Below are 13627 nucleotides of genomic sequence, written 5' to 3'. Positions count from 1 at the left end.
TGTAAAGAAATAGGAAGCAGTAAAAAAGTTATGTACAAGAAGAAATAAGAAAATGCTCATAGTTACCTGAACAATAACAGCTGTTGTCATTACTCTTATCATCATCATATCATATTTTGGAAAATAGCAGGTGTTTCCATAAATTATGTTTCAGGGCAGCTCAAACATATTTACAAATTCAAGTCATTTTTGCCAGAGACTTTCAGCTGAAAGAAGTACATCAGAACATGGTAGACAAACCAGTCCCATCATTTTCATTGCTAGCTGTTTTAGTATAGTCAAAAGATTCAGGCATCTGTTAAAAAGGGGAAGGCTTCCTATAAAATCAAGGGCGAGGGATCCACTTTCATTAAATAGCACAGTGGATAGTCTAGTCACTGAGGACAAGGAGACTCAGCTTCAATGAAACGTGTAGGGTTTCACATTTCCCGCGTCAGAGTGTTGTCTGAACAGGGCTGTGGTGCAGCTTCACATCTCTTCTGGGCACGGGAGAACACTGGATATTAGAGTCCTCCACATTAACGAAACTACTCTGGCTGCTGCAATACTGGCTCACTTCTCTCCCATTCTGTCTTCCCAGCTTTTACATCCCTTAGTTTTAATTAATATTTTTTATTGTAGATGTTTTATTGCAATTTTTTTGGCTTAGGAAGACATTTTATTTTCTTTACCTGAATCATATAATTTTTAGATTTTCTATTTTAATTCTTGTCTTGTCTGGTTTAGACTAAGTAATTTTAATGCTTTATCAAATACAATTATTTATACTTTCAATAAACACATTCAATAAACCCATTAGGTGCAATCCTTCTTACAACATTTTCAACAGAACAGACTTGGTGAAATATGGGGTATGGAAACATGTTTATTGTAAAGAAAGAATATACAATAGTGACAAATATACTGTAAAGTGTTACATGCTAAGGGATATGAAGTTGTTCTTGGTGCAGCCATCTAAGTTTCATGTTTATATTTACAGACCACTATATGTGATTAATCTATTGTATGTGTAAAATCCCAGCTGTTAAAAATTTTACTGACAACCATGTTTGTACACTGGGAGTTGAAGAAATGTGATACCATGACAAGTTGTATCTCAAATGGTTTCTCTCACCTTTGCAAGCCACTGGGAGATGTTTCCCTTTCTGGACTCGGATATTTAAGATTAGTAATAAGGAAGGTTTCGGTTTGAAAGGATGCTACATGTTTTTATACCTGATCACTCCAGAGTATATGGCCTAAAAAGTATATATTACAATACATTTGCTTCTTGTTCAATGTAACTTTCTTCCTAGGGGACAGCTATTGCCTGCTGAAACAGTATCATATCATAATATCATATCGGAGAATTAATTACAGTATTACTGAAAACACAGGCACTAATGAGTACAGAAGACTATAAACAGCATTGCCCAAGATTTTCTATTGTAAATTCATCCTTTGTTATATTCTAACTTGGTTGAACATTCAACATTTGAGGTAAAATTTTCCATGATGCTTGGCTGTCTAAGGCTGATATTTACAGTTCTTGTTTTCCTAAGTTTTACAAAAAAAAAAAAGAAGAAAAAAGGAAAATCGAAAAACACTCCTTCCTTAAATAGGGTCCTATTCTCCTGTGAAATGAGTTATGAGTTCTTACATTAATAGACTAGCTTAGGACTTCTTTGATGGAAGAAACAGGAAAAAATATCAGTTCTCTGGGATTTGATACCAATACGGTGTATCAACAAAATGCTGCCGAGTCTGACCATGTTACAGCTTTGAAGAAATCAGATTGGTATTGTCTGGCAGAGATGGACTAAAGGCAAGCACCGAAATTCTCTGGGCAGACCTGAGCAGATGTCACTTTGGGGTGGTGCGCCTATCTCCTGTTCCCTCACCCTTGCTGCTGCCCGCAAGATCTCCCCTTCCCAATTTGGAGACTGGGGTTCACCTCCCCAGGCTCCAGCACTGCACTGAAATGGTAGGAAATTTTCTTCCTGAGGGTGCTGAGGCTGCACAGTGAAAAGAGTGGCCTTCACGACAAGATGCTCTGCGCTCCTCCAGCTGCCTCAACCACGACGTGAGGCTCATGCCAAGAGCCCTGCTGTTGCGCTGAACAGTGGGCTGGGGGTCACAGAACACCCTGTCCGACTCTTGTAGCCGGGAAGAAGCTGCAAGGAGGGTCGTACAGATCCTGGAGCCGATCCCCAGCCTCCGTGAGACAGTCTGCTGCTTCGGCACAGCAAGTGTGCCGGGTGCCGGCGCAGGTCCCTCCGCCGAGGACTTCTTGGCCATTGGGGTGTCTCCAGCCGGTGGAGCACCTGGAGAGCTGGCGGCCGGCGGCAGCAGCTGTGGCAGAGGGGGGCTGGCGAGCCAGCAGGCTGGGCAGCGAGCGGCGGGGAGCACCCCGAGGGGCCCCGTCCCTGCGAGCAGAGGGAAAAGCAGGCTCTGAGTTATTAACAGCTTCCCTGGAAGCCGCGCCGGGGCCGGGGCCAGGACAGGCAGCCAGCCAGCCAGCATCCCGGGAGGCTTCCTCGGCTGTCTTCGCCCACCTCTTTTGCTCCATCCAGTGGTGACGAGCCATCTTGGAGCCTCCAGGCTTTGAGAATGAAGCCGAGGGGGACGGGGCGCCTGAGGCCCCCTGCCTGAGTTTCCTGTAGCCCTCAAAGCAGATGCCTTCACCTGCTCCCACTCCTCCCTGGGTACCAGAGTGCCGGGAACGCACACGGCCCCACTGTGCAGCCGTCACCCCCACAAAGAACGGCGGGCTTAGAGCTCCAGCACCTCTCTGGCTGCAGGATACCATCGCTGCCTTATAGTCCTGGCTTTTTGTTTGACCAGCTGCCTGTCCAAGTTCTCCCTGGAGTGGGGGCAGGGAGGAAGGGGCGGCTGATTTCTCTGTCGCTTCTGGGATGAGGCAGGGCACCAGAAGCCGAGGACAGGAGGGGCCCCTTCACTTCAGTGTGAATCCAAGGGGGAGCTCTGGCTGCTGGAGTGAGCCCTTGGCCCCAAGTTTACAGCAGTGTCCAAGGTGAAGCCTGCAGGGCTCCTCGACTACAGCCAGAGCAGCTCTTCAGGTGCTCAAGGTTCTCATCACCGAGGGCAGCATTTGGCCTTGTGTCATCTGTAATTTTCTTTTTTTTTTTCCATTCTTCTCTCTCTTTTCTTTTTGGTGCCTTTGACTTTCATGTCTAGTTTGTCAACCTGTATTTTCACAATAATCTATATGTTGCCTAAAAGAAACGTACTTTGTCTCAGCAGCAGGGACCCAGCAGTGAAGAGTGAGAACCTTCATCACCCCCTCCCCATTCTGTCCTCTCTTACCAGGGGCGTTTTGATGCCACAGGATAAAAATAAATAAACGCAAGTACTTCCACTTCCTCAGAGCAGAGCTGATATGGCAGTAGCTCACTGGATGAGAGCAGCTCAGACCTGAAACGCTTTCTTCTCTGTTGGGATCACAGCTTGAGCGTAGGCTTGTTGTGTCGGAATGGGCCTACTGTACCCAAACATCTGAGCTTGCTCCAGCTCCTAGAGGAACATTTTATACTCATTATACATGCAGCAGAATTTCAAAATATGTCCCTGGGACCAGAATGCAGGAGGAGGACATTAAAGGTTAGGAGGTAGTAGGGGAAAAGCAAAAGGAATGAGTAATCTGGAGTTGCCTCAATAACCCTTAGAGACTTAGCCAAAATTAACCATATCAAGATGTCGTGAAAAGGGGAGACGAGATACTTGACGTACTGGTTACAAAGAGAGGGTTTTATTGCTAGGTACCTTTATGAAGTAAAAAGCAAAGGATCAGCTCCACATCCTAGGTTTCAAAATGTTATGATCTAAGTGCAGAATTCATCACTGCCACCACTAAGAGATCATACATCCTGGAGTGTCATGAGCCATCCGTGATTTGTGTCATTGCAGAGGATGATAAATCACTGCTAAAGACATAACAAGCAGCATCATCGCTGCAACACAATAGATCATGATGCATCAAGATCTTTGCTAAAATATTATTTACAGTTAGCAGGGGCTTGGAATGGCAAAGCAGAAGCTGATATTAATCTTCCTTGCATTGTGCCTTTGTGCACGCTAAGGGCCCTTCCCTGCCCTGGGAAAAACGGGATCTGTAACATTCACTGATGCAATAGCCACTGGTTGTACACACTGGGGCTGAGAGGAATTGAGTGTATATATACATATATATATTTATATATATACTTATGGAGAAAAGGAGTGGTGGCAAGAGCAAGTGAAGTCCCATTCTTCAGAGCATTGAGAACACTGTGCTTACGCTGTTCAGAACCCATCTGTAAATGCAGACATGTAAAGGTCCCTGTTCCTTACAGTAATGCTGGGGAGAGAAGCAACTTACACGTTTTCAAAAAAGCTCTAAAGGTCTGGAAGAGTCTGAGGAATTCTTCCAGCTCTCATCCTATTCAGCATATGCAAAGGCTTAATCAAATTAAGCTTTTCTCCTAAAACTATTGTGGGAATTACTTTAAGGGAGGTGCTAAATTAAAAACAACACTGCTGACACAATCAATGTTTTGGGGGTTTTGCCTTAAAAATAAAATTGTTCAAAAATCCCATATTCCCTTGCCCCCCCCAACCCCCAAAGAAAACCAAACCCAGACAATTCAAACTTCTGAAAACTACTACCAGCTATTTTTATAGAAGACTCTCTGGAAACAGACTTTCACTCTGTCAATCCAGACAAGTGTTTCTGAGGCACTGGGGACTGTGCGTTATTTCTCTTTCTTATGCAGGACATTGCTGATTTAGGTCACATCAACAGGACTAACAGTTCCTTTTAAAGAAACGCTGAGATGGGTAGAAAGTTGTTTAAAAAAAAGAAAATACTTCCTGATGGAAGGAAATGTGCATTTCCAAGCTGTTGATGACCTTTTTGACAACAAAAAAATCCATAATGCTTTACAAGAGTCTGCCCAGCTCCAGCCTTACCCTGTCAGTGCAGGAATTTTATCCCCCTCCTGCCATCCTAAAGACAAAAGACACAAGTAAAGTGCCTTTCAATTTTATATCAGTTACTCATCCTGTGTTTGCTTCATGATGTGAAGCTGAACCCTCCCACAGACTTTAATTGAGTTAAATCATTGCCAGAACCTTTTAGGCTCCCTCTCGTGCACCCTTCAGTGTGTGCATCTCTGATGAGACATGTGAACAGAGACATGCTCCCAGGACATCTGGGCAGCAAGCCACCTACCTGTGGGCTCCAAATATTTCCATGAACTATATTTCACTTGAACATTTCTTTCCTGTTTAGACAATCACCAAAGTTGAGGAGGAGAATAGGGAGGAGCCATGAGCAATTTACTGGAATATATACAGGCATTCCCCAGATTTCCCATCCTCCTCCTTAATTGGATATTATCCCTCATTAATGACTCTGTGAGAGCCTGTAGAGTACTAATTGTCTGCAGTTCCTCTCTCTTTCCCTCCCCTCTCCCCTCACAGAGATTAGTCTTTTGTTCAAGTTCATGAAGTTTAATTTCTGTTCCTCTCACAGAGATGGGCAGCACATCCAACCTTTGTTCCACCAGAGCCCTCAGAACCTGGTGTCACCTCCCTGGGATGGTGTTTTAGAATAAGGGGAAGACCCAGACCCTCCTGCCTCCTTCATTATCAGTCACCAAAGCCCAGCTATGCCAATGGTCTCACTGTGGTCCAGAATAGCTGTGAGGCTGTTGCCACCTTGTGCACCCACAAAGTTCTTGTTACACATCTTGGGCAGGTTGAAACCTAGAAGGAGAGTCAGAAGTCATAGAAGCCTTTCAAAAAAAGCAGAGGTTGGGTGAACATTTGCTGCATGTCACCTCCATTTATCTTTCGAGGGGCTTGTGTTCTTTCAAAGTGAAACAGCTAATCCCAGAAGAACAAACAAACAAACAAAACTTAATTTAAGTGCCTATTAATCAAGGGCTGATGTGAATAAGGAATGGTTTTGAATGGCTAAATTATTTTGCATTGCTGACTGCCTTGGTAAGCTTCTGGTCAGTTTTTGGCATTTTTCTGACTGCTATCTTGCTAGGATATTTTCGGTCCATATATTTAAAGGATGAAACTCAGAAAGGCTTCCACTGGCACTAACAAATCTCCTGACATGATTTTGGGTGTGATAGCCTGTTTTGACTTCCAGTCTACTTGGTCGGGGCCAGGGAGCGTTCCTGCTATTGTCTTCCTCGTTGCTCTGGAGATGCTGGTCCCCGAGGATTGTCCTTGTTAGCACACAACACTGCAGCCATCGGGCTGTGACCCCCAGCGCCTGGGGGAACCCCGCCAGGTCCGGCCATTCCCGCAGCCCTGTCCAGGCATGGCAGGCACTCAGGGAGATGGGGAGCCTCTCTCTTAGATGTTATCTAGGATTTCTGCCATACTTTTGAAGCACAGCCCTCCTGTCCTTGTTGCTTTTTATGATGGGGTTGCTGGAGCCAAAGCCTGGGCTGTGTGGGCAGACAGGGGGACTTCAGCTGGTGTCTTCAGCAGAATTAAAGCATCACTGCCTGCTTTCTGCTGTCCTGGGGACCTGCTAGCACAAATCACAGATACACTGCCTATGCTTCCTTTTTCCCTCTCCTATAACTCTCCTACTACTACAGCCACAGGCTGACTTGCTACTGCCTGCAGCCAGCACAGAGCAGTACAGACCTTGGCAGTACGCAGAGAATATGACAGCGTCTTTTAACCACTGCTACCCAGGGAAGTCTCACTTTCCAACAAGCATCAGATGACTTGAAGGCAATTCTTCAGGAAGACCCTCTATAACAGGAAATTGCTACTTGAAAAAAGAGCAAACCTTAAAAAAAAAAAACAACACACAGAATTTAGCTTTCTGCTAGCAAAACCGAACAGGTGAAGGTGACGGTAAGCTATTTGTCACAGAAACTACAGGCTCTCCAGCCACTGAGTCAGCCTGAACTGGTTCATTGTCCAGGTCATCCCAGGACACTGACAAGGTGATGGCAAATGATCTGGCTCCCATCCGGAGGCCTCACGTTTCAGGCTAGTCTGTCTGTCAGGGAGGTCCTGCCGGTGCCTCATGGCTATCCATCCATTCCACCTCAGCCAAGGTCAGCCCTGCCCAGGCTGCAGGTTCAACCTGCCACTTGGCCCCTGGTTTCCAGCCCCAGCACGGCTCCCGCCCCAGCTGCCAGGTCTGTGCTGCACCCCTAGTGTCGAACAGCTCTCATGGGTCTTCCTCCTCACCTTCCAGCCCCTGGCCACAGGGTAACACTACAACCAGAGCACTTGCAGATGCCTGGGCTTCGTCCCACGCTTCCTGGGATCTGTTTGCTCCCCAAACTCTCATTCTTAGGACAGCGACACCTGGGCTGACCGTTCTACTTTTGCCTGATTCAGCTGTGGAGACAGCTTATTTTTCTGAAGATGACAGACGGAAAGGCAGACCTTCTTCTGAAATACACCGGTGCTGCCTCGGTTCCAGGGGTTTGGGACACGTGGAGCAGGAGTGTTAGTGTTCCCCACTCTCATCCTGAGAAATATAGGACAACAGAGACTACACAGTGGTTAGAAACTCTGCTATAAGGTCTGACCCATTTTTGTCCTCTAAAAGCAATCTAACATCTGCTCTCGGTATTTCTGTGTGCCATTTCAGAAATATATTTGGAAGAGCACTGCTAATTCATGCCCTGTCTACTTTCAAATTCAAAGAGGCTGTATTATTGCAGCCCCTAGTTTATATATGCTTGGGGATGGATCTTTATATAAACTCAAACTTCCACAGAATATTATCTTGGGCATAAATTCAGTAGCAAAATGGATTTGTACCTGGCACTTAAATTGCAGCTCCGTCCAGCTGTCCTGCGGATCCTGCTGCAACGAAGTGGGAAAATATGTTTGTTGCTCTGTGCTGAGGCAGCTTTTTAGAGGCTCTTGGGACTTTACTTCTGCAGGCAGTGATGAGAAAGGGCTTGGAAAGACATTCCCCACAGCTCTCCAGTCAGTGTAGGGAGCAAGCAAGCCAGACCTATCAGCTTACTGAGGTAAGGGAAGGAGAAGCAATGGAGATCACAGAGGTTGCAGCTCCCAGGTTCCCTGTGCTTCAGTGTCAAGACCCAGAAATGATGAACAGAAATCCCTGTGGTTATTCATCAAGGGAGCCCCTTCAGCACTGCACAGTCAAGAAGAGGCAGAAGGGCTTAGTTCCATGTATGAGGTGGTCTTTCATGCCCTGAAAGAAGAGAGCAAAATCCCTGTGTATCCTCTGTGCCAGTCTGAGATCTGGGAGACCTGATGGTTCCCAGAGGTCCAGGCCATTGCTAAAACTCTTCCCTTGTTCCTGAGCAAGAAGCTTTTGTTCTGCAGATATTATCTGCCAATAAATATTCCTCTCATTTGAGACCCATCAAAAATGCTGGCTCCACTTATTTTAGAGTCCATCTTTGACCTTTACTGCTGTGAAATACTTCTAGTGATATTCCACCAGAGGCTATAAAACATCTGGCCTGACTGCACACCAAATAGCTGGAATTTTCTAACCATTTCAGTCTGTGGCATTGACCCCAAATGACAATTTATCTGCACCATTTCTGAGTCCCCTGGAAACCCATGTGGCCTGAGATGTCGGGAGAAACTCGATCCATCAAGTAAACCCAGCCCATGCCTGGGTAAATGAAGAAGATCTGATTTTGAAGGAAGAGCCCTGGTCTCACACAGCATCACGCAGCAGCCTTCAAGGCAAGGTACCGAGACTAAAGGATGTCTGCTCTTGCACACACCCTTCCTGCACCCAGTGTCACCACTGGGTGGCAAAACAATAGGAAAAGTCAGGAGAGAGGTAGATGGCCAGGCAGGGTGACACCAGTTCCCCCTCAGAGCCTGGGTTTCACCACCATTGTGGCTGTGCTTCTGCACTTCCAAACCCTGCAGGGGCCCTGAGCAGCACAGAAAGGAGCCAGGTGCAGCAGTTATTTACTTGGACAAACAAAAGCAGTGACTTTGGCAGGCCTGGGAACAGAGGCAAGGAGAAGACACCTGCGTGTTGGCAGGTGGGCTCAGCTGCTGAGGTGCTGCACTTGCTGCAGCTGCAAAAAGCACAGCAATGCCTCAGCTCAGGGTACCCACGAAATTTGCAATCAGCAGATGATGCCTTGCCCTACACCCTCGGTTTCTGACTCTGTCCCTTTCCCTGTCTCTTCTCCACAAACCATGGGGCTTCTGGCTGGTGAGGCTGGAGAGGACAGGACATAATTTTGATGTAATTTTCTTGGAGAGCAAACAGCACTTGACCTTGTGTCTCTTTTGGTGGGGCGCCAGGAAGGTCAGCTGCCCAGCAGCATTTTTGGTGGTGGCAACCATAGAGGTGAGGCATCTTCAAACTCACATCTAATTCCCTGTGTTTTCTGCTGCAGATGAATAGACAAAAGACCTCCCGGGCAGGAAGGGGGGCCTTGCTCCACTAGAATTTGGATTTTTCACTGTCAGCCAAGCAGAGGATCCAAACTCCAACAATGAGCTCCCTGCTCCAGACGAAACACATTTATAACCTCTCCAAGCTGGGCTCTGGCAGGGCGATACAAACTGTGAGCTCCACAAGCTAATGACCTTGAAAGTATCCATTTATCTTGGCCTTTCCCCCCAGCTTGAGATGCCACAGAAAATGTGAGACTTGCTTTCTTCTTCTTTCCTTTATTTTTTTCTTTTACTTTTTGAGCAAGAGGGATGAACATTCAGGGAATGCCAACAACATGGAAATTGCTCAGTTTCACCTCTCTGGCTGGAGCTCAGTGCTGAGACCCCAGTGGAAATCAAGAGTGAGGGGCAATTGGTCCTCCTGTCCCTTGTATTCTGAGAAGGGAGTCTGTCGGGAAGGGAAATCCTGCCCTGCCTCCACTCCTCCACTACCTTATTGCTCTGCACTGCCTGTTTCTTCATTAATCTTCATTAATAGACAATATTTACAAACATCAAAACTAAATCCTTTGAGCCCATTGCTCTTACTCACTAAAGGTAGCTCATAGCTTGGTGCGATGTGACAGCCTGAACTGCATTAAAATCCAGACAACAGGTTAGAAATGTTCCTGAAACAAATGGAGCTGGTGCACCATAAATGTTATTTCCTCAGGGAGAGCAGTGACTCCCTGGAGTGTTTTATTTTTCAAAGTCAGTGTCTGTTTTCTATGCATTGCCACTGTATGGAAGCCATTGCTTGCCACAGCAGGGTGCTCCCTTTTCTATGGGTTATACAACTTAGGTGTAAAATAATCCCACATCATTTCCTTTGGTGTTCAGTACAGACAGCTTAAAGGGAAAAGGGAAGTCACACAAAGCAGCTGACAATGGACACAGGCAGAAGCTGCTACTAAGAAACATCTTTCTACTTAAAATAAAAAAAAATTACTTGCCAAGATGGTTTCTGATTGCTGCAGGTTTTAGTCCTCTTATAGATATAGTGGGATCCAACCACTTTATTTGCAGATATCCTGCAGTGTACAGCTGGATCTAGCTGCTGCTCTGCAGATGCTCTAGCACCTGAGGGCTGGGATCTGCCACTCACCTTTGTTCTCAGTCAGTATGGTGGGCTGTCTGCTGAGACCAGCATTTGGGCTCCAGAGAGAATTTTCTGGCTGCTGCCTTTGAAACAAGCACCAGCTCATGTTTCCATTTTAGGCATACATGTAATGTACATCTTTGCTTATTGGGCACACTGCAGTGCAATCCAGCCTCAGGAATTCTTGGCGTCCCTCTGGATTGTGATGACTTTATAAGAGGTAGTGTTGTACTGAAGGGGTCCATGGTAGTCATCTCCTGTCTCACTGCCAGCAGGATGGAGACTTACATGAAGACTTACAGAATAGAATTATTATTCTACGCACACCCTGAGCTGCCTGCCCAGTGCCATCACTGGAGATGTGCTGGAGGACCAAACGTACCAAGGACATAAGACTCAGTGCGACTCTGCACTGCAGGTGAAGGCTTCCTATGGCTCTATGGGTCAGATCTGTCCTTTTTGGTGGGTCAGGGAGGTTGAGCCAACGCCTTGTACTTCCTCTGTTCCACCTCCTCAAGTGTCTGGCTCTCCAGATGCTAAGCAAACACCCTTGATCAGTGGATAAGGCCTCAGTTCAGACAGATACTTCAGCATCAGCTTTAAGCAAGCTATTAAAAGTTTGTCAGTATTCAGGGGACTGGCACAACCAGATCGTATTTAGCTTGAATACAGCTATCGGAGTCAGGCCGCTTTAAAAATACCTTTATGATATGCAGGGTTAACTATTTCTTTAAAAATAAAAATCTCATCACAGAAAAAGAAATGCCAAAGCCTTTTCGAAGCTCCTTAACACAGTGAATAAGAAATCAGAGTTGATTTACATAACAGAGATATACATACGTATGTATACGTGCGTGTACATTTGCATGAAAAGCATTTGCAGGGAGTTCTAAAAATAGAAGACAGAGGTTTTCAGGCAAGTAAATCTTTACATGTTTTTATGTTTTATTGTTTCCCTTCAATTAATATTTTAAATTAAGACCCAGTCCTCCTGCCTTCTACAATTGTAAGCCAGTGAACTACGGACTTTCCTACAAACACCTCCCTCTAATTCCTCCATTGAAGGAACGACCAAGAACACCAAAATGAAGGTCAGTAAAGGAGAGATGCCTTTGTATCCAGTCTTGCAGTTCTCCTAAAATAAAATTCACCCCTTAATTTGGAGGGCAATTTTCCTTCAAGGAAGGTAGGAAAATTGTTCCCTGTGAAATACTCACTATTTTACAATGAAAATGTTTGGAGCTTTGAGGTATCCAAGCAAAAATGGGATGAGGTTGGAAACCAGCTCTTGTGAACTGTGTGCTCCAACTACTTGAAACAATGCTTAACCTAAAGCTTAGGCATACCCTTACTGACTCAGGTGGAGTGGCTCTCCTATCTCACACTAAGTGTATATGCTTAACTGCTCCTCTGGGTCAGGGCCCCAATTAGCACACCAAGATCTAATTTTATTCTCAGTTACAGCTGCATAAGACTATATTAAGCAAACCACTTTATACCAGTAACAAAAATTAGATTAAGCTTTGGCTCAGGATAGAAAGGGAGAACACGACACAGAAAAAGGTATCTTGTTCTTGGATGTTGCTGCCTCTGTTACATATGTTTGTACTCTGATAGCTCTTTGTCCTCTTAAAACATCTCTGCTCCAACCTCGTCTCATTCAGACCAGTCTAATTTCTTCTGTAGATCAGCCTCTCAGCAGAAAGTGTTTGCGAGCCAGCAAGATAATGCTGTGCCCAAGGATCCCCCAATTTCTAAACCAAAGCCTGCTAGCTAAAATCTACACAAATCCATAGGTAAAATGCATGTCCATGTGTTAAACCTTCACCTGTGTCCTTGAGTAACTACATGCTGATGTCACTGTAATCTCTTATTTCTTCATCCTTCTCCATCAAGCCCTTTAGACCTTGATCTTGGTGCTTCAGGCACCAGTTCACGTTACTCAGAAGTAAAGCCCACTGACTTCAGCTTAGCTTAAGTGTGTTCTTATAGTTCCTGCTTAGGGAAGCACCCTTTTTAGATGAGCTACACTAAATTATCCAGAATTACACTAAATTATCCACTTACAGATAAATACGTGCTTTGGTGTTTTCCTGAACAAAATGAACATAAACATGAACTCAAGACCAGCTTGAAAGATCAGCCCTTAAATTGTGTGTACCCTGGTACAGGCAACTGCCTTCTGCATGCCAGCTTCAAAACACCTCACACGCTGCTGGATCTGTGAACATCAGCTAGTGCTAAAGTATTTAGTTTGTCTGTTATCTGCACCTGTAAAAATCAGAGATAAATCCAGGACAAATCAGTAACGGGAAGGGAGAGGCTGGCCAGTTCAGTGATCCCAGCTTTCCTGCTTGCTGGAAGCCATGGCAGGACTGGAAGATCCCCTCAGCATAGCAAGGCCACAAGGTTTGACCCCAGAAGTCTTGGGGTTGGTTTTGGTCAAGCATCCAGGATATGATCTGTGTGGCGCAGTGTCAAACAGATCCCGGTGACTCTCAGTGGCTGAGAGGTGACAAATGACAAAGTCAAACCCAGATGTGGTTTACCCCGATCTGTAGCAGAAGCCACTCTGATTTTTAAAAAGACAATTTTGTCTTTATACAAGGGAAGTAGGAAAAAGCAGCATGAACAGAGGCACACTTCAAGTTGAACAAAGCAGAGCTCTTGTCTGAAGCACTGGCAGGAGCCCAGCATCTCTCAGGGGCAGGCACTGGGGTCAGTCTTGTCTGGCTGTCCCTGCCAGGGAAGGACAAGGAGCTTTAAATTTTATTAAATGTGGTTAATTATTTTTTTTTTCAATTAGTGGCTTACCTTTTTTTTTTTTTTTGAAATTGGTGTAGTGGTTGTGCTATGCAATATAAGCCAGAGGGTTTGTAGAATTACTGGTAGGACAGCGTCGATATGGCAAGCCAAAAGTTTGAAGAAAATTCATGCATGCAGGCTCCTAAATATGGATCTACATGGTTATTTTCATCCAGAGTCTTGCACATCCATAGTTCTGGGTTAGAAAACATAAGCCCCAGGTGAAATGCATTTGGAGGATCTCTGCCATCTGATGTGAATGAAGACCCCTGTCACAAAGTCATCTGTATGACCTACTTGCTTCTTGCC

This window comes from Chiroxiphia lanceolata, chromosome 3, assembly GCF_009829145.1.
Source record: "Chiroxiphia lanceolata isolate bChiLan1 chromosome 3, bChiLan1.pri, whole genome shotgun sequence".
Taxonomy (NCBI): domain Eukaryota; kingdom Metazoa; phylum Chordata; class Aves; order Passeriformes; family Pipridae; genus Chiroxiphia; species Chiroxiphia lanceolata.
This window is presented reverse-complemented; position numbering follows the sequence as displayed.